Raw genomic sequence first — 25118 nt, forward strand, 5'->3', positions numbered from 1 at the left:
ATAGGCCCTTTCCTCCCGGCCCACATTTCTGAAAGGTGCAAACCCTTCCCTCCAACCCTTCAACCCTGTCACATACCCACGGGTACCCAACCCAACTGGATTTATTGCAGATATGCCACCACAATCACCTCTTGCATCAGGTGCTCAGAGGAACATGGATGCTGCCCTAAATAAATACCTCTACCACATCTCCCAGCCCCCCTCTTGCCCTTCATTTCCATGGCAGTGAAGGATCTGCATGGGGAGAGGGGTAATGCCCATTAAGGGAGATGCCCAGGATTCTTTGAAGCCCTCCTTGCTGTCAGCCAGGCAGTCAGACCTGGCTGCCAAAGCAGCAAGGAAAAGAACAGACCTGCTGGGCTGGGAGATGCAGTTTGCTGCTTCCAGGAATGCTGGGGAGTCACGTCCCTAAGCAAGGACGGGGAAAGACTCTGCAGAAAGAAGTTTTCAGGATAAGTAGGATCACACTTTGAAGGTGCACTAGCAGGAGCAAGTCAGAGGTGAATGGGGTGAAAGTCAAACCTCTGATGATGGAAGAAGATGATGTTGCTTTTCAAGAGTGTTTGGAGAATGAGAAAAAGTTTAATTTTCAGCACAGAGATGGGTAGGAGCTGTTTTCTTTGCAACACAAAACTCTCTTATACCTAGCTGGTGCAACCACACTCCAGGGAGAAAGCAGCAGTTTATATTATAGTTTTTGAATTCATGTATATTCATGTGTTCTCTTAGCAAATGCATCTTTTGAGTTCTAAAGCTTTCTGAACCTTTCATATAGTCCTTCGCTTTGAAGCAACAGATGTCAGTGAGAAGCAGATGGTTCTAGCTTTGAATTTGAACATCTTTAAATACTTTGTGTATATTTTATGGTGAGGAATGTACTCTATCTTATTATGGAGAACTGATGCACTAAATGAAAAGTATCCATGTCTGGATGCTTGATGTTGCTTCCTAGCTCACAACCAATAAACCACATATTTTTCAGGATTATTTGTTATGAAATATATTCATCTAATTATTCAGCTTGTGTTTTCAAGCTCGAAACAAGTTGTGAAATGCTCTAATCTGATGTGAGCTCAAAGAGAACAAGCAACAAAAAGAGCCAAAGGAGCTGCCCCAGTTGTGAATTGCATTTTCACTCTGCTGTATCCTGTGAGCAGGCTGAAAGCTTCCTCTTGCACAGTTTCCCAGAGGAAATAATACAGTGCCTATGGAAACAGCTGAACAAAATCTTTTGATCTTTCTTACTCTAAACTTTTATTTTCAGGAGGTACAGCTATGAAATTTGATGAGTGGAGAATCTAAGAACACAAGATCTTAAATCAGGAATAAATTTAGGAACACAAATAGAAAGAAGAGATCTGAAATAAGAAAATAACTTATTTTCTTTCAAAGAAAAGAAATCATACAAACAGATTTCATCCAAATGGTTTGCTATTGGATCTTAATTTACTGCTCTAAAAAGTTCTTTTCTCCCTCTCTGCATGATTTTCAGTCCTGAAAAGCTTGTTTTTAAAGAAATCACTTGAGACAACCTGTGACATGCAAACTGTTTAACCTTTACTTAGTTAATCTTAAGAATGGATTATTGCACATATTGTCAAAGGCTTTATTAATTATAATGACATAAGAGATGTTATCAGTGCTTATACCTGGTGCACCAGGAAAAAGAGAATTGCCTTGTTTCAACCAAGCTTTGGAGCTTTTGCCTCCCTCTTTGAGAAGGAATGGGACTGTTGAAGAGTTCCTGTGCTGAGGGGGTGCTGGGAGATCTCAGTGGTGATACAGGACATGCTCTTTCTCTCTCTTTTCCCCCCTCTTTCTCCAATTCTTCTTGAAACCTTTTTCTTTCTCCCTTTTTCAGGATACAGAATGTCCTAATGCCAGGCTCTTCCAGAGTACAGGTTTTCCTCAAATCAGCCTCTCCTGCCTCCACAGCACGGCTGCTGTTCAGCCTCTGTGGAGTAAAGAAGGCTTGGGATGGAGAAGGGGCCTGGTGGGGGCAGAATGCCCCAGCACAGCTGGTGAGCCCAGCTGCCCACGTGCTTGGATTTCAGGGGCTTGTCCCCATCTCTGCAGGCACAAGTGAAGTCACCCACATGTAAGCAAAGCATGAAGGCTTTTGACCCTTGAAATCTGATGCCCAAGGCTAAGGGATGTTTTAATTACTGCCTTGTACTTGATTACTGCCTAATGTTATGCATTTCCTGGTGGTTTCCAGACCCAGACATCTTCTGGGACAGGTCATTACCCAAAATAACAGAAGACTCACAAATCCAGTAGCTTGAGAAAAGAGAACATTTCCTCCAGTTCCACTGTGAAAGTTTTACGATCTCTTTTCTATCCAATACTGTAGAGTTTAAAGAAAAAAAAAAAAAAGAAATTATTGAGGTGTTCTATTTTAGTATATTATTTGACAATATCAGGTTTCCAGGTTTAGGAATCTACATACAAATGAGAAGGAGTTGTGAAAGCTTCTGATTGATGGACTGTCTTTCTTTCTGACAATTCTAATTATTTAAGGATTGGAAATGTTAAAATACTTCAAAAACCAGAGGCAGTATTTTGCTACTTGACAGCAACGTAACTCAGAGAGTGGCTCTCCCAGATAAATCCTTGCAATATGAAGAGGTTACAATCTGATGTGTGGTTCACTTAGACTTCTCTGGTGTCTATCTCAAGCCCTTTTTCTCTCTGTGAAGCCCTACCATCCCTTACTGCTCTGGTACAACACTCCAGCCCATATACATTCATTGTGTCAACCACCTCTCAGGCTTACAGACCCGAGGACTGGGGCATGACTCAGTGACTGCAGAACTGAGATCTTATTAAAAGTCTGTGAAGAGGCAGTAAACTGAAGGTAGTTTTCCTGAATTCTGGAAATATGTGTCCATCCATGGCCACTCATAGATAAACAGGTTCTTTGTAAAGGAGAGAAAACAGCTTTTAATCCTTTCCATGGTGCTGTGCGCCTGCAGCTTTGCCATAGGTTCAGAGGTAAAACAAAACAACCCTCCAAACCTGCTAGAAAGCTCTCAATCTGTGTTGTATCAGATAATCAGCAAAACTGACCACAAAGGACCATAAGCAGCAAATTTCCTCAGCTGACCAGTGTGGAGAGCTGAGAGCAGTTACCAGTACCGTGCTGCCTGTAGTGGAAAAGCCCTTGGAAGGGAAGGAAGCAGTGCAGTGACATTCCAGTCTGCAGATGGAAAGCAGGTCGGGAAGCTGCTCTGAGCAAGCTGCTGCAATGGAGGGCTGCAATGGGAACATGGACTTTTTGCTGTGAATCTGCAGGAACAAATACCATCATCCTTTGTTGTCAACTGATGTTTGCTCGTGCAACTTTTTTTTCAGTGACTACCCATTTCTGAACTTCAGTGAAGTAGCTTATAAACTTGATATCTTAAATGTAGCTGGGAAAAAAAGTGAAGGAGAAAGGGGGAAGGGGAGGGAAATCTGCAAGCAGTCATATTCCTGAGAGAATTAATTCTGTTGTATTTGTAGCGTTTCCTCTGTGGCTTTCAGGTTATTTCCTGAAATCTGCAATTACATTCAGGAAAGATCTGCATCCAGCTTTTTCTAAAACAATGTTGAAGCAGAGCAAGTGATAAGTAAACCAATTTTTTCTTTGAATGTCATCTCTGTTTTTGTCTATCAGCTGATGCTCTAGCAAGTAGTTTCTGCTTTGAGGGGCTGTTGATAGATAGTTCCCTGAGATAGCTCAGTATCTCAGCTACCTTGTCCCTGTGAAGTCCTTCTAAAACACTGAGAAAAATTACAATGCTCCTCACAAATTGATTTTGGAACTTCTCGGTAGTTCAGACCCTTGACAGCACCAAAGGTACGTGGTGAAGCATGTGGGCAAAGGTGACAGTGCAGGGAGTCAAAAGAAAGCATTGGGACTGTTTGGGGCTTTTTTGATGACAATCAGGAACCAGATTCAGTTTCACATGGTTGCAGCAACAAGGCACTGCCAGCACTGCCTCAGTGCAAGAACAACCTCCTACCTACAGCACGGCCTCTGATTCGCCTCCCTCAGAGGAAAAGGGAATCCTGGAGAATTACAAAAATCCTTCAGGGTACAAGAGAGCAACAAAATGAATGTCTGAGCATCCCAGCTGGGCAGAAAAATCCCCACTTACAAAGCTGGAGATTTGGAAACTTATATGACTATTGTGTTGACCATACCATGGCTGCTGTGTTCTTCTCCTCAGAGAAAATGCTCTGTTTCCATGGCTATTCTGGAAGGAAAATGTTTAGGAACTCTTCTCTGGTCACACTGGCCACTAGTGGGTCATAGAGCAAGACAATAAGAATCCATATTATCTGATAATTAAAATATTTTATCATTATAATTATTGCCAGACACCACACACACCTCAATTTTTTAAATCTACATATGTGGAGCCATCCTTCTTTTATTTATACCCTCTTTTGAACATTAGTTAAATTCCTGTCATTTAAGTGGAAATGAGAGAAAAAACAACTACAACTTTTGGGAGTTTCTGCTTAAATGATAGTCATTAGAAGATGAGAGACATAAATTAACACAATACCTGTGGGGTTTGACATGTGACTCAAATACAATATTTTTTAAGAACAGACAGGAACTCAGCGCATGAGAGGAAGAGTCATCCTCATGATTATCTTCCCAGTTGAAAAAAATTCCAGTTTCAGGTCAACAGCATGCAGAGATGCCTGGAAGGTGTTGCCAAAGACCATCCCAACAGTGCATCTATGCTGTAAATACCAAATTTGAAATTAGGCAGCAACAGCTATGTCATCTTGATTTGCATGCTAATAAGATGATGAAATGATGCTCTGGAGAGATGGATGTACATCTAGCTGGCAATAAATTTTTTTACTTTTCTGAAGTACTGAAATTTTAGAATTCTCAGGGGTGTATTTCTCTGAGTTTGCACTTAAAGAAAGAAACCCCCTGCTGTGGACATATCTAAGATACCACCTCTTCAAATGTGTGACATTTCTGAAAACAGCACATGCAGAAACTAATATATGGACATTTTTTTCATAGACATGAGCTATAACAAAAGTTTGCACATTATCAGCCTTCTTATTCAGAACAAGGCTACCTTATGGTTGAGAATAAGCTGTGTTTCAGGGCCTACTGGACCCTGAAACAGAGCACTGGACCATGTTCCAGAAAAATATCAGTTCAAGGAGAAATATGAAATGCTTTCTTGTTGATAAATGCTGTTTCCAAGGCAATCTCTCTTTGAGCTACAGGGCCATTTCCAAAATGTGAAAGGATCCTGGCTCCTTGCAGACAAGGGAAGGATGTGAAAGTCCAGAGAGGCACCTATGCCCATGGGGGGATGATGACTGTGGTCTTCCTCCTTGTGGCAGATAAAGCAGCATGGGGGTCTTTTGACATCTTTTGCCTTCAGTGAAGCCCTTCCTCACTTTTTTTTTTCTCACAAAAAGACTGAAAAAAAACCTTCAGCATCTCATTACTGAGAGAATTGTTCCATGCAGGATTTTATAAATCATATCTTGCTACATTCATGGAAGTTGTGACCCCCACTTTTGCCGTCAGGGCCGTGGGCATATTTTCTCATACTGATTTCACTGTAATGCTAGATGGTTGCCCCTTGTTGTAATGAGGTCTCAAACATTTTCCCTGTTGCTCTGAGCTGGTATTTTCTGGGGTGTGTTACATATTGTAGCAGTGTTATGTCTTTGAGGGCTCAGTTTTCATGCAGGTGCCTAAAGTCATTCTTGAAGATGATGCTCCAGTGCAGACAGGATATTTGGCTGATTTCTGCTTCAGATGGCTTTTACCATCTTTTCTTTATTGCTGCCAGGGTTTTCTCTTGCTTCCCTGGGGACACCAGATGCATCTAATGAGTCAGTTCCAGCTTCGAAGCTGAAACGGGTCATGGACAGCAGCCATATGTTGTTCAGATTCTTGCATGGAAGGGAATTTCCTTTTTCTCTTGCTGGACCAATTCACTCAACAAGAACTTGTTTTAGTTGCAAATGCAAATTGGCATTGCTTTTAGCTAACTCGAACCTTTTCTAACCTCATCCTTAATTAGAATTTTTTATTATATGCTAAAAGTTTTTATTATATGTTAAAAGAAAAGTGATGCCTCGGACAGTGTGGCTGCTCCCAGCTTAAGTGATAGGAAAAGAGCTGTTTAAACACAAAAGTCACAGGCTGTAGCTAGTGAAAAATGACAACATGTAGCTGGTGCCTCTGACAAGAGTCAGAGGCAAGCTTCTCCCCAGTGTTGCATAAGTAGATATATAATGTATAATGTACTGCAACATCACAGCAGGTTTCCCAAATTGAAAACAAAGAGGAATAAAAGACTGCTGTACCTTGGCTCTTAAATCCCTGAATGTGTTGCCTGTGTTGATTAGTTACTTTGATTTGTGCTTCCCTGCACAGCTCATTTTTCCCTTTAATAAGAGTTTGGCTTGTAAATTGTCACTTGCATTTGCACCAAACAGTGCAATTAGGCTGGAGTGACGGAATATATTACATTGTTTGTTTTCCATTATGTTTATTCCAGATGGTTTTTGTCACTGACTCTTTTTCTGAGCTGGGCTGTTAATAAACATAGGATAAATCTAATGAATAAATTTCCCTGCTTGCTGCAGATCTGTGGTGGTGGCTGAGATGGGGTTATGCAGCTGAGTAAGTTTTTCTCAGAAAAACTACAGAAATGTCAATTCTTGCTTAGTTATGAGAGGCAAACTGTGCCCATGGTTAGTGGGGGGTTAAAGAAGATGCTTGTGTGGTGTTTTTTTTTTTTCTTTAAAAGATATAAATTTAAAATTTAAACTGAGGTTATGACAAGTTCACGGTTGTGACGCTTTATTGCTTCTCTGAACAAAGGAAATGTTTTATGGTACAGCTACAGAGTGAGTACCCATTTTCAAGCTTTTCATTGTCAGGAAGCTCCTCTGTGCCCTTGAGTCAGCTGTTTCAGTTTTTGTCTTGGTTCCTGAACAAATACTTCTTTCCTTCTTCAACCATCTTGTCTCATGAAATAGAAGTTAAAGTCCCTGACTAGGCTGGAGATGTAAAATCAATTTTAGAAAAAGAACTGGAACATTTTGGAGAAAACATATGGGATAAAGAAGAAATGTGGATGTCTACAGGGCAGCAGGATTTGTCTTAATCTGTTCACTTGCCAAAGTGGTGTTGACTGGAAATAAATGAATACTGTGACAGCAGGTCTTGGAATAGTCATAAAACTTAAGGAGTTTTCCAGTACTGGCCTCTTAGTTTTTTCATCAGAAAGGAGTATTAGAAAACCAAGCATAAAATGCAACACGGTCTGTCCTACCATCTTGCAAAAGTTTCAAAAGCTGCATGAGAAGAGGTGACTGTGGTTGCTCAGCAGTGGGATCTCGGTTAAAGAGCACATGTTTTAGAAGATAAGCTAAAAGCAGATTATAGTAAATAAGTTTTGTTTCTACAAACATTTCCCACTTTCTCTGAACCCTTCCAGGGAGCTTATAAGCAGGAAGCTGCCAGCAGCGCTGCCTTTTGTCAGCACAATGGCTTCTCACATATCTGTCAGCTGCTTAGCTCTGCCCTGAGCAGCAAAAACAGTGTCTCTGTGTCTGAAGGTAGTGCAAGCTACCTTCAAAAAAGCTTCCCCAAGTGAACAACCAAATGATGAAGACTGGAAGAAGAAATTGCTCATCTGGCTCACATGGACCCACTTGCAGCAGGCTGGGGGCCAGTCAGTGCCGTGAGCTGGGTGGCAGTGGGTCTCAGCCACAGTGGAGAAGGGAAAGTTCCCAGGATAAGGAATAGACAAGGAAGGGGAAGGAGAAGTAAGAGGTACGGGAGCAATAATTGAAGAAGGCTCCAAAGGAATGTTGAGCTAAAAAAGGCTAGAAGGATATGGCTGTTTTGGTAACTGAGCTATAAGGAAAATGAGGATACAGCCTGTACCCACAGCACTGGGTGCCTGGCCAGGCTGCGAGGTGTGAGAGTGTTAACTCTTCTGGAATTAATTCAGGACATTCCAGTGCTTTAATTCACACAGTAAAAATAAACCTTGTGCCAGGATTGTTGCCTATGGGGCTTATGCTCTGCTTTTTGATTAAATCATTTAGGAATGCAAAGCTCTTCTACCAGGTCTGGGCTTTAACAGCATCTTTGCTTTGCCATTACCAGTTGCTGACAGTGGAGGAGACCCACAGTAATGAAATCCATGGCAAAAAGGTCCATGTCTGCCTGCAGCTGCTCAGTCATGCTGTTCCTGTAGGGTCTGATTCACATCTGGACTGTGCTTTCCCTCCTGTGTGTCTCACCCACCACACTCTTTCTGGGCACCACTGCAGGGCCACTCACGCAGCGGGGCAATGGTGAGTCTGCTCCATAGATGCCCAAAGAAGGCTGAGTGTTTACTGTGAAATAAGATAAATTAACCACTTGTACATCAGATTCCTGAGTGTTTCACTGGTGGGGAGAAGTAGAGTTTAGTTATCCCCAGCCTGCTCTCTTTGCATGCCTTCTCACACTAAAATGCAGCAAGGTGCAAGTTGGACAGCAGAACTTGGAGGCAGACAAATGGGGCTTGGCCAGGATAGGACTTGGTTTTTGTAATTCTGAACAATAGTTCCTTCTTCTGCCACTTCATTTACCCCATTTCTTGGGCCTTGGAGGCCTCCAATGAGAGTTGCTTCTCATTTCACATCTTTCACACTCCTTACTTTCAAGCTGGCCGTGATTGAACACTTTTGTGTCACTTCCCACAACCCCAGGCATTCCTTTGGGTTCCAGATGTCTTCAGATTTCAGAGTTATGCTTCCTCTGGTCCCAGACCCACCAGCTTAATTTTTCCTAGGATACTTGAGGCTGGTAGTACTCTGTAATTCTCACACTGACAGGTGGTCTACTAAGAAGGTACCAAAGGGAAAAACATTGTGGTGTTATTTTTTGTCCTATTAAAAAGTGGAGAAGATGCAGTGGGCATGATATTTTTGTTTATTTATTTAGGAGTAGTTCTTAGACAAAGGAGTATAAGAGAGAACCAAGGAACATGGACCAATTTCTATTTGGTTACTCCTTGAAAAACTGGAAATGACCTTGATATAGTCTGATGATTTCCTGTGGATTTACACCAGTGCTAATGAGAACATAGTTGAGTCCACTGATTTTAAATCACATCCCAATGGACATGGACAATATATGCAGTGTGTTAAAACCTCTCTGAATGCTGATTAAGAGTTCAATAACAATGGCATTTACCGAGGATTATTTAAAAATGCATTTTCTTGCTTCACTACTTCCATACACTCTCTTTTGGTCTTCTGTGATTATTGCTGTATTCACTGTATACCTTGGCCATAGAAATGGGAAGCAATTGCAAAGACCAGTGAACTTTGTGAAGTATTCCACACTTCTCATTTTATTTGTCATAGTATTTTGCTGTCAGTTTAGACTTTCTGAGTCTTGCCTTTTCAAATCCAGAATGCATTATTGTATTTGAAAATATTTCATGTAGAGTTTTGAAGGAAAAATAATTTATAACACCCAAAAATTATGCCATGAACCAAATTCATTTTATCTACCTCCTTTATGAAAAAGATATTTTAGCCTGTTATAAGAAATGTTGATAATAATTTTTGGATCTCTGCACTGACCTTGTTAACACCATCCAGGATGGTATTTAAAAACTGTTAAGGAAAACTGTTTCACTTAAAGATCAGTTGCATAGCAATTTTTGTAGCAAACTCAAATAGAAAAATGTTCTAGGTCTATTATTAGGCTCTATCCAATTCTACTCATGCCATTAAAGATGATTCATAAAACACTGCACATCTGATCCAAGCCAGATTCTGTCCTTATAGCATGCTTAATCCTATAAACCACACCAGTGCCCATGTATCACTTGATTCCCATCACTACTCCCACTTAGTGATGCATTTGCAAAATGTACAATGTACTTGAAGTTGATGACCCTTTCACTTTAAAAGAAAAAAAAAATGGAAAAAGTGCCTCTGCTCTCATAGGAGTAGAAAGCAGAAGAATAGCATTACAGCATGAATCCTCCATGGAGCTGGACATTACAGGAGCTGCACCTTGCATTGAAGATTTCATGAGTCTTCTCCAATTTATTTTCATCTCTGTATTATGCTAATGTGTTAGCTTTACAGTGTGGCATGCTGCCAAAGCATTGCAACAACTGCACTCAATGCCAGATGCTAAAAAAGCTCCTTGAAATATTACTAAATAAGGTATTGTGAATGTTCTTCGTGGGAAAAATAAGTCCATTCCCTGAGCAGCAAGAATAAGGGCATCTCTCAAGTCTAATAGCTGTTTGTCAAGTGCTTGTGCTTCTTTATGGTGTTTTTCTTCCCTTTCATTTAATTTCTCTAACTTTCAATCCCATCTTGATAACTTTTTTTTAAACTAAAATGATCTATAATTTACTATTGCTTTATTATTGTTTGAGATACATCTTGATCCATTTAGAGGAGTAGCAACATACCAAGACTTCAGTATATAACAAATCCCAGTATCTGAAGGCTAGTTATTTGGAAGATAATGGCGCTAAGAGCTACAAGTCAGTAGCGTTGCTGGGTGTGTTACTTTATTTCCTATATTAGGGTTTTTTTTAGGATAATAAAACACTTTCTGCAGGTTCCCATGATGGCTAACTGTCTCACACAGGCTCTGGCCAGAAGGAGAGCACTGCGCTCACTTGGTGAGTGGGAGCAAGACCTGGCTATGAGGGAGGGCAAGCCATGGGTCCCAAAGGATTATGATTATAATGCTACCATTCAAAGCTGGAACTCAAGATACTTTTTTCCACAGCAGGCTGTTCAGCTCTGGGTATAATTAAATGGCAGCATAATTAAATGCCTGCATCAGCCTGACTCATCCACTCCCAAAAGGACCCTGCAATAGCCATCGAGGCAGCCCCAGCCCGTTCTTGCTCCTTGTCTCCCTCCTGCCACATCTCCTCTACCACAGCAGGCTCCTACAGAAGACCCAAGGGGCTTCTCAGCACTCACCTGGTGCATGAACACTGCAGCTCTGTCCTGCCTTGGGCTGGAAGGTTGTACAGCACGTGCTGAGCCTGCACATACACAGCAGGCTCGTCACCATGGGGGACAGGGGCTGCCAAACAACCCCTGCCTTACACAGGGTAATGAACCTCAGCCAGGGAGGCACAGGGGCACCACAGCAGGAGCACAGCCAGGAAACAAGCTAATGAAACATCTCTTGATCTGCTGCTCCACGTGAAGGACTCCTGGATACTCCTGAGGCTGTTTGGTTCTTGCATCACCTGGGCACAGCCTTCAGAGAGTAAAGAGACAAACCTTTTATTTAAAACATCTTCTATCTGCTGCATTAGCTCTCCCACAGGTTGCCAAGATCACTTTATTTGCTGTTTAAAATCTTTAATGGAAATTGAAAAATCTCCAAGATCATCACTAAAATGTGCAGTTGGGACAAGCAGGAAAACTAAATTTATCACTAGAAAAACAAAGACAATACTCTTGTGAGTGATTAGAAATCAGTTTAGCACTGCAGTTGCAGCCCTTGTGTCTTCTTTTTTAATATAAAAATAGTTTTCCTCATCTTTCTTCAAGCCCAATCAGTAATCATTTGTTTCATTGGGTTTGTATTGGTTTGACAGTTTTCATGTCTCTCTCATTCACAGCCTGATTTCTCAGTTTGCTAATGAACAGCTGATATAACTCAGTTTCAGATAAACCAAAAATTACATTTAAGCCATAAATACCCTCTGTGATTATGGGAAGACACGGTCAGTCTCTTTTCATTGGCAGTGAAATCAGTGCATGAAGTATGCTTGAACATAATTGTTCTTTGTTTTCTCAGGGACATCATGCCAAATTCTCTTTTTTCAGTACTGTCCTTATCTGAACCTTTAAACCCTTTCTTTGTAAATGATGAAAAGTAGTTCCCTGTATACCCTGTAAAATCCTTTGTCTCTCCTAGATCCATGTCCACTACACTCAATAAAGAGAAAAGGAAATATGTTACCTCATGAGCACAACAGTCATACGAACTGCTGCGGTGAGATTTTCCCAGTTGCTAATGTTTTACATTGGAATCCTTATGCTTTTCCCTTAGCTCCTAATAGTGTTCAGAACTGTCTTAGTTTACGGTCTGGGCTATCAGAAGTCAGTCTGCATATGCATTATGCATGGCTTGCATATTTCAGTGGTAAAATCATCAAAGATCTTGATCCTGAGGATGTACAAAAGATGTTACAAAATCACAGAATGGGTGACATGGGAAGGGAGGTCCTCCAGTCCAACCCCTCTGCTTAACCAGGATTCCCCAGAGCACATATTTCAGGATTGTGTCCAAACTACTTTGAGAAGGAGACTCCACAACCTCTCTGGGCAATCTGTTCTAGCACTTGGTCATTACAGAATTCACTTGGTCAATACAGAATACTTGGTCAATACAGAAATTCTTCCTCGTATTCAGGTGGAACTTCCTGGGCATCAATTTCTGCTCATTGCATCTTGTCCATTGCTTGGCAGTGCTGAGCAGAGCCTGGCTCCATCCTCCTGCCACCCTCCCTTCAGATACTGACAGACATTGATGAGCTCCCCTCCCAGTCGTCTCTTCTCAAGGCTGAACAGGCCCAGCTCCCTCAGGCTGTCCTCAGAAGAGAGATGCTCCAATCCTTAATCATCTTTGTTTCCTTCCTCTGGACCTGCTTCAGGAGCTGCACGTGTCTCTTGTACTGAGCAGTCTAGCACCAGCTCCTTTCCCAGAGCTGGTTACCTTTCCGTGGCTGCACAGCACTGTGAGTAACTCGGAGCTTTAATTACAAATTAACAACTGAACCACAGATTGCACCAAAGCTTCCTTCCCTCAGCTGCAGGCAAGCTGGACTGTGGGTGGGGGCCGGGTCATGCAAGTCACCCTTCCTCAGCATCAGGCTCTTTCTTTGTCTCAGAGGGCTTCAGAGAGCAGCAGCGAGGCTGTTTTCACTCAACATGAAATTTCCATTATGAATTACACTACAAACACAACAACAATACAAACACAACTTTCATTATGTTTTATATTTATACATACTCTATCATCATATTATAGCCATCACAGTGTCTCAGAAATGGCGGGATGGTGCAGGATGGACAGACCAGGACATCTCTCCCTTGCAAGTAGCTTATAATAGTTTTAAGTGCTTTTCTTCTCTCTGTTTGTGCTTTATGAGTATTAATTAACTCCTCTGGTATCACTGCAGGGCAGGAAATCATTGCCCTCCATATGGAAATAGAGAAATGAAGAGGATTATGTGATTTGCCCAAGGCTAAAAAGAGAACTGTTATCAGCCCTAGGACAAGAACTGGTGATTTTTCTTAGTGCCTGGCTCTGTAATGCAATTAGCAGAGCAACCTCCCTTCCCTTCATCTTCTGCTGTGTTACTCTCCACCTGTGAATGGCACTGACTCCAGCACTGCTTGATATTTGAAGCTGGATTTTGCTGTTAAGATTAACTTCCACTCAACAGGATGACTCCAACCAATACATTCTGGCATCTAAGAGAAACATTAAAATGTACCTCTGAATTAGAGGGACATAAGAATCCCCTTTAACTGCAGCATGAGCCTGACGCTTAAGTAATTTTCCAGGAACAAGCTGATGCTACAGCAGCATTTTTTGTGCCATCTAGTGGTTGCAGAAAATCAGATGCCAGGCTCTGCCCCAAAGTGCCACCCAGCAGCAGTGCCACAGCAATTCCTTCTCCTGCTGTGACCGCCCCTGCCCTGCTGAGGGCTGCTTGTGCCTCTTTTTTTGCTTGTGCTGCTCCCGTTGCTCTGTTTCGCTTGGATGGCTGTGAGCTGCTAAAACTCTGGAAAGCTGCAGTGAGAAATGGTCTGAAAAAGGAGATCAGTAAATGGGTATTCTCAGGACTGCTCTCAGCTTACATATATGCTGTGTTTCTGTGGAATAGGGAACAGTTTCTTCACTGCCTGGAGAGTGTGAAGGAAACTGTGGGGATTGAGGAAGCAACCAATATACACAGAATATTACTAATTTCTTTCCTGAGAAGAAGGACACAACCAAGGTGCCTTGGAGAAGGGAGCTGACTGCTCCACTGGGTTGCACACCTTCAGGGAGGACAATCAACTCTCAGAGAGGACCTCAGGGATGGGACCTAGACCTGGGGTTATTTTCAGCCATCTTTTTTATTAACTTCTCAAAAAACACAAACAGGGACTGATTTCTGCATATAGCCATGATCTTTAAAAGCATAATCAAAAGAAATAATTTTCTAGCAAGGGCAGTGAGGAAGGACTGCACCATATGTGCTTAATTAAGAAGTGCCCCTCAGAGTTAAGGAAAGCCTTAAGGACAGCACATAAGCAATAGTGACATTTTTCCTACATTTTAGTGGAAGATGCATTTTGTAAGGGATTTAAGTAGCTTTTAACCTAACACATTCTAACTGAGAGTAGTCATGAGAAGAAATATGATAGTTCTTAATGCAGACAGAGTTTAAGATACAAAAAGCAATAAACAAAATGTGTTTATTTCTCACAGTTGACTTTTGTGTTACATAGAAAGTCCAGTACTATCTGCTGAGATAGTTTTGGCCCAGTGAAGCTAAGCAGCTCACCAGACATGGTCAACATTGTTTCATACTTTGTCTGTACACACATTAACACATTTGGTAAAAATATATCAGCTTGATGAGAAAAGCTTCCGTGTTTGGCTTGGACTGCCTTTGACAATCCTTCAGCATCCCCACGGCTCTAGCTCGAGCCAGTGCCAAGACCTTGGTAAATGAGCAGTCCAAAGACATTGAGTCCCTGCCATTCTCCAAAGCTCCTCACCCAGAGGCCATGCACCATGACCAGCAGTGGGACAGGTTCCTGCTCCCACCCCAGCACAGGAGAACTGCAAACAGATGGCCTCCTCCAGATCCAGCTGTGCCAACCCCAGCCTGTCCCCTGTGTTCCCACACTGTCCCCTGGCTAGTTAGGGCCCCCCACTCCCTGGCAGACACAATGAACCAGAGCCACAAGGACTGTTATTCCCACTAGACTAATTTTGACTGAAAGAGCCAGGAGATGCATTTGGAGCACTCAGCAGAGTTGACTGTGTGCCCAGGAGGCCAGCATGGGCAGGCAGGTAGTGACCTCTCCTGTCACCAGCCCTAAGTGCATGTCTGCACCCTGTTGAAGCTGAGGAGGATCTGGGATGGCTGTGCCAGCAGAGCTGCGAGGGCAAGAACCTCCAGCAGTGTGGCTTGTAATCTTCATCTGGCACAGCTCTCTACAAACAGAACATCTGTCCACAGCCTAAAGAGATGTTTCTAAACTGATTTAATTAGACCAGCACAAGCACCCATCTGGATGCTTTTAGCTCTTTGGCTCCCATTCACCGAGCAGACAACGGCAAAGGATGAAAATCGTTTTCACCTGCCCCAGTTGCAAAGTGGTCAAAAGGAAAGGATGATGCATCAGCCATGCCAGACTCCTAAACTTTTGACAAATGCATCTGGTGAATCCCCATCTTGTGAAGTTGCCACTGAGATCTCCTGCTCAAGGTGGCCACACCTGCAAAGGGGCAGTGGGGGAATGTGTGCCTGCAGCCCTGCAAAGCCCAGAGCTCAAACTGCTGATCCTGGTGGGGCCAAGGAGCTCAGGAAGGGGCCACTTTGCACTGTGCCCTGCTCAGTCGTCTACCACAGGCAAGCCTTCCCTGACCCTTCTGCCTCTCTCTTTCCCCTACACTACAGTACTGGATAGCAAAGAATGCTAATGATGTAATGCAGTGCCAGCTGGGTTAAACAGCTTATGGAAGTGGCAAATCTACAAACTAAGGGAGCCCCAGCAGACAGAGAGAATGGCAGCCACAAACTGAAGAGGGACAGTTACATTTTCAGTTGGTACACAGGTTCTTGCAGTGAGAGACTGACTGTATCCTTAGTTTATATAACCCCTTATTCCAGCTTGGGCCAAATAAAAATAAACTGACTGATTCTAGATTAATTAAAATGTCAACTAAGGATCTGGCATTCATCTAACAAATTATTTGAAGATAAACAAATGCAAGTTTGAGCATAAACGTTAGAAAAATATATTGTAGAGTTTAAAAGAAGAGGGAAAAAAATCACCTACGAGAACTGAAAGCACCATTGCTTTTTTAGCATTATTTCAAGGCTGCAGATAACCCAGGTGTCTATTAGATTCTTTTCTAAATTCCTAATAAAAGGCTAGAGTTTATATTAGTTTTAATGTATCTCATGCTTACTATCCAAATCCTTTTTAAGAAAAAACAATTGGAATTTTAACTAGCTACAGATGGTAGAGATAAAATTGGTCTTTACAAAATCTGTGTTTAAAATAGGATTTTCATGGAGAGGACTGTTTATATTTGCTAATATTATCCATGCTGTCTATTTGTAAACAAGAGTCAAAGGTTTACAAGCTTTAGCCTGTGATAAAAGTAAATCAGGATGAGGGAAGACCATGAGCACCGAAATCCCCTGTTACACTGGAGCTGTGTTATCCAACAGAATAAAGACCAGACAGGCCATAGCAAGAGGCAAGCAACGAGCTGAAGGGAACAGATGCCCTTCAAAAAATGTCTGTTGTTTTCATGGAGAGAATAGCATTAGTTACTCATCAAATGTTCTTATCGGACTCCACGTGCCCTTGGCCTTTTCCTGCTATTTAGACTAGACCAGGATGGTAAACAGGCATGCTCACAGTCAGACAGAGACCTCAGCATTCCTGAGCTGTCTGCTGTGTCTGGGACGTGGTGCAAGTTCATGGGCAAGAGGGATGCAGCACAAGGCCTCCATCAGGCCCCTGCCCACTGTGATTTTAGCTGCCATTGCAGGTGAGAAGGCTGAGGAGCCTCAGCCATGTCCTGCTGCTCCTTGGATGAGCCTGTCTACTGCTCTCTCTTGGAACACAGACATTCCTCCAGGCACGAGCACAAACTCCCCGTTTGCTTTCCCCAGGGAGACTTGCACAATCTCTTGCTACATTGACTTTTCCCTCTCGGATTCCAAAGGCAAGCTGAGCTACTGACCGTTTGTACTCAGGAAACAGCAGCAGCAGCCTTGTGTCTGTGCCACCCACTGCACACAGATCCATCCTGCCTGCCCCAGCAGCTTCCAGCTCTTCATGCTCTTGGGCCTGCAGCACACGTCAACAAGGCAGAAACATGGAAGGTTTAAAAAATTGTAGAAAAAAGGAAGTCCATAGCTTAAAGATCAAACTCCAAACCAGAACAACCCCTTTGGGTAATGGGATCCCTGTTTTTTGCCAAACCCACTGTATTTGCTAATAGTCAAGGGTGAGTCATTGCTGCCCCTCTCCACAGCCAAGGGTCTCTGGAGAGGACGCTATTTTGGCTGTGATTTCTTCTGTACAAGTGGTACCATCTGCACAGCAGCTCAGTTTCCAGGGTTTAGATGACAGAACTCATCTTCAGAAGCCCACAGCTGAAGGGAAGGCAGTGACAGTGCATGAGGCTCGGGGCTATGCCTGTGGCCTTCCAACAGGTTCTGCCTCTGTAACTGCTGGCCTACTGCATCCCTGCCAAGGTCTGAAGACAGACTCCAAACAGGGAGAAGTGACTGTGACATCTGGGCTCACCACAACTTCAACATTCTCCACAACAAACACTCAACTTGAGCCAGATTTCTGGCAGGAAAAGCAAGTTCCATGTCCGAGATTTCCATTTAAGGACTTTTCCCAACTATCCTTTAACTCAGCCAGCTACAGCATCACACAGAGGAAAGAAGCCTTCTCATTGCCACCTTTCTGCTAACATTCCAACTTTTTGGACAGGTGCCTTTTTTCTGTCCCATATGGGCATGAAGGAACAGAAGTTCTGGAGGAACAGAAGTGCACCAAGGTGGCCCTGGCTGCTCCTGGGCTTCCTTCAATGCTGCTGTATCTGTCCTTTCCCCTCACCTTCAGCCTCATGTCTGGCAATCAAAGCAAAAAACACAGGGGAATCCACATCCCAATAGACAGGGAACAAAGGGGGAAAGGGTCTTTTCCCCACATGCCTGTTGGGAGCAGGACAGATTTTGACCTTTGGGCTCCTGGTAGGAGAGCTCAGCACTGTCAGGGGCTCAGAGAGGGGAGCTCTGTGCTGGCAGGCACAGGAGGAGGAGGAGGAGGAGGAGGAGGAGGAGAGGAAAAGCCACCCTGACAGGCAATGGCAGTGTCCCCACACTGTAACCCAGCCAGCACTGTGGCTGTGACATGTAGCCACCAGTCACACCACTGTGTACAGCTGGCGACTCGTGAGGAGCAAAAGAAGGGCCTGAACAATCTGACAGTCTGAGGTTAAAACAGATAAATAAACAAACTAGGTTTTGAATAAAAATGAGACACATCTGTATTAAGAAATCATGACTGTTTTGTTAAAAGTGTGCCAATGAAAGCAGTATTTTTAGAGTATTTGAAAGGCTGTCCTTTGAGCTGTTTGTAGCTAGCACGTAGTTTATGCAGCTTTGATGAATTCAAAGGGTTTTTTCTCTTCCTATAAGGGCCACTGATGTCACCTAGAAAAACATTATATATACGACTTTCCTTGACTTTTAAGTCTAGCAGAATGTCATTTGCTACAGTGGGCAGAGGCCAGATAACATGATTCAGGCAGCTGCATTTTTGCAGCCTTTTTGTTACAGATGATAGGTTTATGCTGACCTAAGGGCATAACATGAAAACTGCTCTTTTGTGTCATTCAAAATCTTGCTTACTAATGTTAGTGCACCACAGGAAAACAGCTCTTACAATTTGGTGGACCATATAACAACTAGAATTTTTAATTGTAAATTTATAATACTCAAAAAAGAAAAGCTGTAGCTATCATAATGTTACTACCTTTCTGAGAAAGATAATGTACTAATAACCAAATTAATCACTGTCTCTTAAAGCAAGAAATAGAAGAAACCAAATGAAATTATTAGTTAAAACAATTTAATGGGGACAAAAAGGTTTAAGGGAAACAAATGCATTCTGTGCATAATTAATTTAACAGATTTATCAGTTATGAGAAATGTTGTGAAAAGCCAGAGTTTAAGCTCCTTCCAAGTTTATGGATAAAGAGTCCAACAAGGCTGACAAGAAAGCAAGGACTCAGACAGTATCTCAGTTTGGAAGCCCTCAGCTGGAGGGGAAGCAGGCAGATAACCTCGTGGCAAGCATCTCTGTGCTGCCCACATCCCTGGGAACAGTGCAAGAGCCTGCAGCAGGACACTGCCTGAGACAGAGAGCAGGGCCAGAAGGGCTTCTGATCATATTTACTAGAGTCCTTCAAGGGTAGCTTTCATCCCAAACCGGAGATAATGAAATGACTGTTACAGTTGATGTCATAATTGCCCCAAGAGAACAAGTTGGGACTCCAATTAATTTTATTCAGAAGGAACAGCAGTGGCTTATGAACTTCTGCAGAGACCCAATTTACTGCAGTAACAAAATAAGCAGAACAGATGAAAAACCATAAAAGAGCAGCTATGCCAAGAAAATTGTCTCCAAATGAAATGTTTTGGTATTCTTCCTCATGAGCTAATAAATTTATGTGACCTATATTTTTTTAACTTTACAGTGTGTGTACAAATATATAGATCTTTGAACAGACATACATTCAAGCTTTTCCAAAGACAGAGGAAAAAGAGAAGACTCATAAGAAATCTCAGCATCTCACAGGTAGAAAAGGAGAATTCTAAGCAGGAAAGATATGACTTCTGAGCATAAAAGAGTTTTCAATTGCAAATACCTGTCCAAGACAGGGTAATTTAAGCAATAAACAAAATCACAAATATCAAACTAGAACTTTTTGCAGAGCCCATTGAAGATAACTAAAACAAAGATAAAACCAACAAAACAACAAAACACTTATTACATGTCAGCTTACTGTTTATCTAGAAACAAATCTAAGGACATTGTAATTTAGGCCATTAGAGAATAGATCTGAATTAAAGAAAATTAATTCTATCAAATAGAAAAGAAAATCTTTAATAACATATTTTACATAAAATGTATCCACCACGCTCCAGGGCATTGAAGACAAACTAAGTGAAAACAGGACTCCTTTGGCTGGTAAATGTAAGGATATGTGTGTGCATACACACATGTACACAAACACTTGTTTTTCTGTGATGAAAATATGCCCCAGCTGAAGGAAAAGTGACTGCCTGAACTGATCTGAAAGACTTTAAATTGTAATAATTTTTTTCAGTTTTACATCTTGATTCCATGCCATAAAACTTAAATAGAAAGAAAGAAAGGTCATTTTAACCAAGGCAAGAGAAAGCTTCTCCATGTTTTATGTATTTCGACTTTATTTGCAAGTCAATATGTTCTGAATCTCTGTAGGTTTCCATTAAAGTGGAAATTGCAAACCCCTTTACCCTGATGGAAATTTGAGGCTGATATGCTCTAAGCCCTACATGACTCCTCTTTTTAATATATATTTTATTTGTATTAACAATTATGTAAGGATATTTCTGGGGACAGATCATTAGAAGTGATTCTGGCATACTGTTTGTCTCAGACTTGCCAGAATTTCTTAAGAAATAAATTTAAATCAAGGTCACTGTTTAAAATGGGAAAAGGCTCATGGCAATCTGCTGCCATGGAATTGCAACAGCAAAACAACACTGAATTTATTGTCATCATTGTAAACTATATCTGGAGATACTTGAGAGAAACTCGATCAAAACTCCGGACACTACAATAACAGGGAATTTCATTCACTGATTATGGAATTGTGAAGAGGGTTCTCTACAATCACTTCTCTTTGTAACAAATATGTGCATTTTGGCATAACCCAGCACATACCACCGCCTGGGGTTGTGTTTGCACTGCAGCTGCACCCCAAGACTGTGTCACCCGGGGATGTGACTGTGTGCTACTTGTGTGTCCTGTCTGCTCCTTCCCCAGGGGAAGCCCTGTGGTGCTGTGTCAGGACCAGCAGCTGGTACCCCCAGGCACAGGGCATCCCTCAGCCTGGGGTCACCCAAACGGAGCCTTCCTGGCTGTGCACACTAATGCTGCTGTGTGGGTCAGATGGCTCCAGCTGGGCTATTGCTACTGGCTTCTCAATCAATGAGGGGAAGACCAGCTGGACTGGGGACATCCTAAGGTGACCCTAACATTCTGTGATTCAAGGTTAGGTGGAACTTGTTGACAGATCGAGATCAGGGGAAATTAAAGTGAAAATGAGATTTAACTGGTTGCTAAACACTTTGTGACCTTCAGACCATCTGGGAATGTCCACTTATGTCCCATGGAGACTGTGCTGAAATCACATCCCAACACACGCAAAGTAAACCTGCTCCTCGCCAGACAAAGGCCAGAATTTCCTACTGAAGAGTGGCATGCTGACTGACAGCTGCAGCTTTTTTGTGCTATTCCCTGGAGGAACCCAAGGAAACAAACACTTCCCAGACAGGATGGATTTCAAAGGAAACCAGACCAATTATTGTTGCAAGAACTTAAGTGAGAAAGCACCTTCTGTCAGAAATGACCGGTTATCAGATGCTAGACCTCATCTGCACTGGAATGAAAAAAAATGAGAGAATTATGCTGACTTCATCCTTTTTAATCTCCCATGAGAGAATTGCTTTGAAATACAAAATGGCACCTCACAATTACTTAAGGAAAGCAAAACCTGAGAAGTGCTCTTGGAATTACCTGCTTTTACATCAACAAGGCAATACTACTCCTGATGTTTTTGATACTGTTGTTTTAGTGATGAAGAAATAGAGTCATATAAGATTAAATAATTGCCATGGAATAGACATTTCTGTTTGAGGAACAGAAATTACATCTCCTGAAAGAAAACTCTGTGCTCTGTTTTCTTTCTTCCTCTCTGTGAATTTGATCAAATGCCACTGATAAAAGAGAGATTTGCATTTGATTTCAGTACATACAGAAGCAGGCTGACAAATAATTATGTGTATCAAATTTATGTTATTATATCATAAGAAAAACTGTCATTCTTCTAAGAGAATGTGTGTCAGAAAATTTGTGTCAAACAAAAGAAGACAAACTCCTCTCCTCTCCTCTCCTCTCCTCTCCTCTCCTCTCCTCTCCTCTCCTCTCCTCTCTTATTAAACTCTTTTTAAAAAAAGATGTTTCAGGACAGACTGTGACTAGGATATATAGTAGTTAACCAAACAGTTAACCTCCAGAGTTCTATATAACAGCATGAGTTTTTCACTTTCAAAGTTTGTACAAATTAGAAAACAAAGAAATGAGCTAATACTTCATTTTCTTCATAAACTTTTTACTTGAAAATTTAAAACTTCCTGCCTGAATAGTCCAAATCAGAAATACAGAGGAAAAAAAATTTTCAGAGTTATTTCAACGTGAAAGAGCTCTTAAAACAGATTTTAGATTTTTACAATGTGTTGTAAGAACAATCCAAAAATATTTTTCAAATAAGCAAGTTTGACACTTCTCAGTACATGGCAATTTATGTACTGAACAAACTCTAAACAAGCTGGACTGAGACTCTACAAATCCAAACAATCCAACATAGAAATGGTTCTCATTAGGAGACAGATGAAAGCAAGACAAGATCCTGAAGGACACAGGTTATCTACGTGGCTCAGTGAATGCTTCAGTGGGGAGAGGCATAAAGATCCATATGGAATTAAACAAACCTTTGAAAGCCTTGTGCTGAAAACTGTTAATTCCATATGTGTAGACTGAAATTATGCTGCCAGACCAGGATCACAATGCTTTCTTCCTCTTTGAATAAGTACAACCTACAACCTACAACCTCCCAGAGCCCTGCAGGCACTGACATCCCTGAAATCCCTGCCAGCCTCTCCTGGGGTGTCCCATTACCCTGCCCATGGTCCAGGACCTGGTTTCAGCCCAGCTGACCCTCATCCACAAGCTGACATTCTGGTCTGGCCTCAGATGCCGCAGCTGTCTCTGGCCATCTCCAGGCTGCCCTGGCTCCTGCTGGGATGGGCTCTGGCTGGTGAGATCCTGCCTTGCCACCCTGTTCCCTGTGAGTTCCATTGCTCCCAGTCCCAGGGAACAGCCAGCCCTTTCCCAACACAATAACCTGCACAGGATATGAAGTCGTAGAACATCAGCCTCATCAGGCAGAAGTGCAGGTCCTGCGTGTGCTGGGTACCAGTTGGGTGCTGGACATACCGAGGGTGGGCTTGGGTGCAGACAGCTCTCCTGGCAGGTCTGCTGGGAGCAAGAATGCATATTCCCTTCTGCTTTTCTGTGGAAATAGAAATCTTTATTTCAGTAAGAAAATATCAAACCATACAGAATTTAAATGGACTTTTATTTCACAGCTCCAAACTGTTTAGAGCTGTCTTTCTAATGTGCATGCTCTTCTGTCTCACAATGAGGTCAACCTCTCTGAAAATAAAAGGTTTGATTTAATCAGGAAGAAGCATACTTTAAAAACCTGTTATTACCCAAAAGCAGACATTACATAAATTTTATTCTATTTTTATATCTTCCTGGCTCCAATCTCCTGAATCTGACATTAACCATAACAATTGCACATGTGACTAAACCAGGCCAAATTCTCTTTTTTCTGTTCCAATATAAATATGGAAGTAATGCTGTTGAAGTAATAGCTTTGAGGTAGACTCCCTCCACGAGAACAGGACTTTTCTCAGAGCAGCCAGAGTCAGGAAAGTATGCTGATTTTCAAGCCAGGTTTTTACTGACAAGTCAGAGCAGTAAAATGAAGACCACCAGGGTTGACATGAGAGCCTGTCAGGCCCAGAGGCTGGGGACTCAAGCCAATGTTGGTGGCATATTGAAAGCACAGGAGGCTTCCATGCCATTTAAAAATGCCTTAGGCTTTTGGAAATTCAAGCACCACTGATTTACAGTAAAACCTCAGCCTTTAAACACATTTATCATTTGTGCTGAGACACAGCACTCACACCTCTGTGAGATTCAGATTCACCATCACCTCTCTCATGTTTGGCTTCAGTTTCTTGAAGCTCTATCTTTGCTCCTCTTGACCAAGCCAACATTACACCAAGGGTCAGAAGATGGAGACCTTGCAGCTAGTCCAGGCAGTGAACACTGCAGTGCCCCGAGGATGTAGTCCTGCAAGAAAGCTGCCAGCATTGGTATGTCCTCAGGTTGCTAACACATTGAGCACTGGGACATGTGCACAGCCTGGGTCTCACATTGCTCTCCTGAGCATCTAGGTAGCCCAGGCCGGAAAAACTTCCAGTTTGCCTCATGAAAAAGCTATCAGCTTGGTTTGTTCCAAGTATACACCTAAAAGCTTAACTATTGTGGGTTTTGAAAAAAAATTTACTCATGTCAAACCATGGACAGATATCCTCTTCCATGCACAGCAGAACAGGGACAAGAGACTGCCACAGCTGAACAGAGCTGCTCCCTGCCCCAGGTCACAGCCTCCACTGCTCCCCTGTCAGAGAATTTCATGGGCACCTTCCCCAACTTGCTTCAGGAAAATCAACCAGCTTAGTGCAGTGTAGACCTTTAAACTGCTCCTTTGGTCTCTGCCTAGTTCAATGTAGAATGTAGTCCCTGGCTGGATGCCTACTTTTCCACACAGTTCCCAGAAAGGCACAGTGCCAGGGTGATATCATTTGATGAACTTCCAGAAGAAAACAATGTGCTGGGGGAGGAGTGTCCTTTTGAGGGTCTGGAGGCTTTCTTCTCTTCACATTTTTCTTCTTACATGGTGAACACTGTTCTTTGGTGCCATGTGCTGTACCAAGGGAGCAGCTAGGTGAAGAAGAATCCATCTCCAGAGGGGTCCATGATCTAATAAACAGCATTAACCTTGAGGACATGAGAATTAAGCCATGCCCAGGGACTATAGCATATTCAGCCATATATCCAGTGAAGTTCCCAAAGCAGTTCTTGCTTTGCTGGCTGTCCCCCACCAGTCACTCCAGTGCAAAGTGATTGCTGCCATGAGGGGAGCTCTCCATGGACCTCTGCTCACAAAGCCTAGGTGGGAACACAGGTGAGCACAAGGCACAAGGCAGGGGAAGTCTGTCCCCATGACTTGTGGCAAGAATCTGTGGCTTTTGTTCTTATTTGTCCCCATGTGCCTTGCAGTTTGACATTTTATCGTGGCGCCCTGTTTTTCCTCTTTCTAAACCATCCAAAATGGTTTACCCAGC

At 42.4% G+C, this 25118-nt stretch overlaps 1 protein-coding gene across 5 annotated transcripts in view; it reads left to right on the forward strand.

Moving 5' to 3' along the window:
* Nucleotides 1-25118, forward strand: part of C1QTNF7 (C1q and TNF related 7) — a 50406-nt gene that overhangs the window by 16176 nt on the left and 9112 nt on the right. Inside the window, exon 2 of one of the 5 annotated variants that reach the window (XM_038136169.1) lies at nt 11960-12037. The exons of 3 other annotated variants lie outside the window; for them this stretch is intronic. The gene's annotated coding sequence lies outside the window, so the exon portion shown is untranslated. Of the gene's footprint in view, nt 1-11959; nt 12038-12092; nt 12783-25118 lie in introns of those variants that run through there. One more of the 5 variants, XM_038136170.1, reaches the window with a different exon arrangement.

Source organism: Motacilla alba, chromosome 4 (genome assembly GCF_015832195.1).
Source record: "Motacilla alba alba isolate MOTALB_02 chromosome 4, Motacilla_alba_V1.0_pri, whole genome shotgun sequence".
NCBI lineage: Eukaryota > Metazoa > Chordata > Aves > Passeriformes > Motacillidae > Motacilla > Motacilla alba.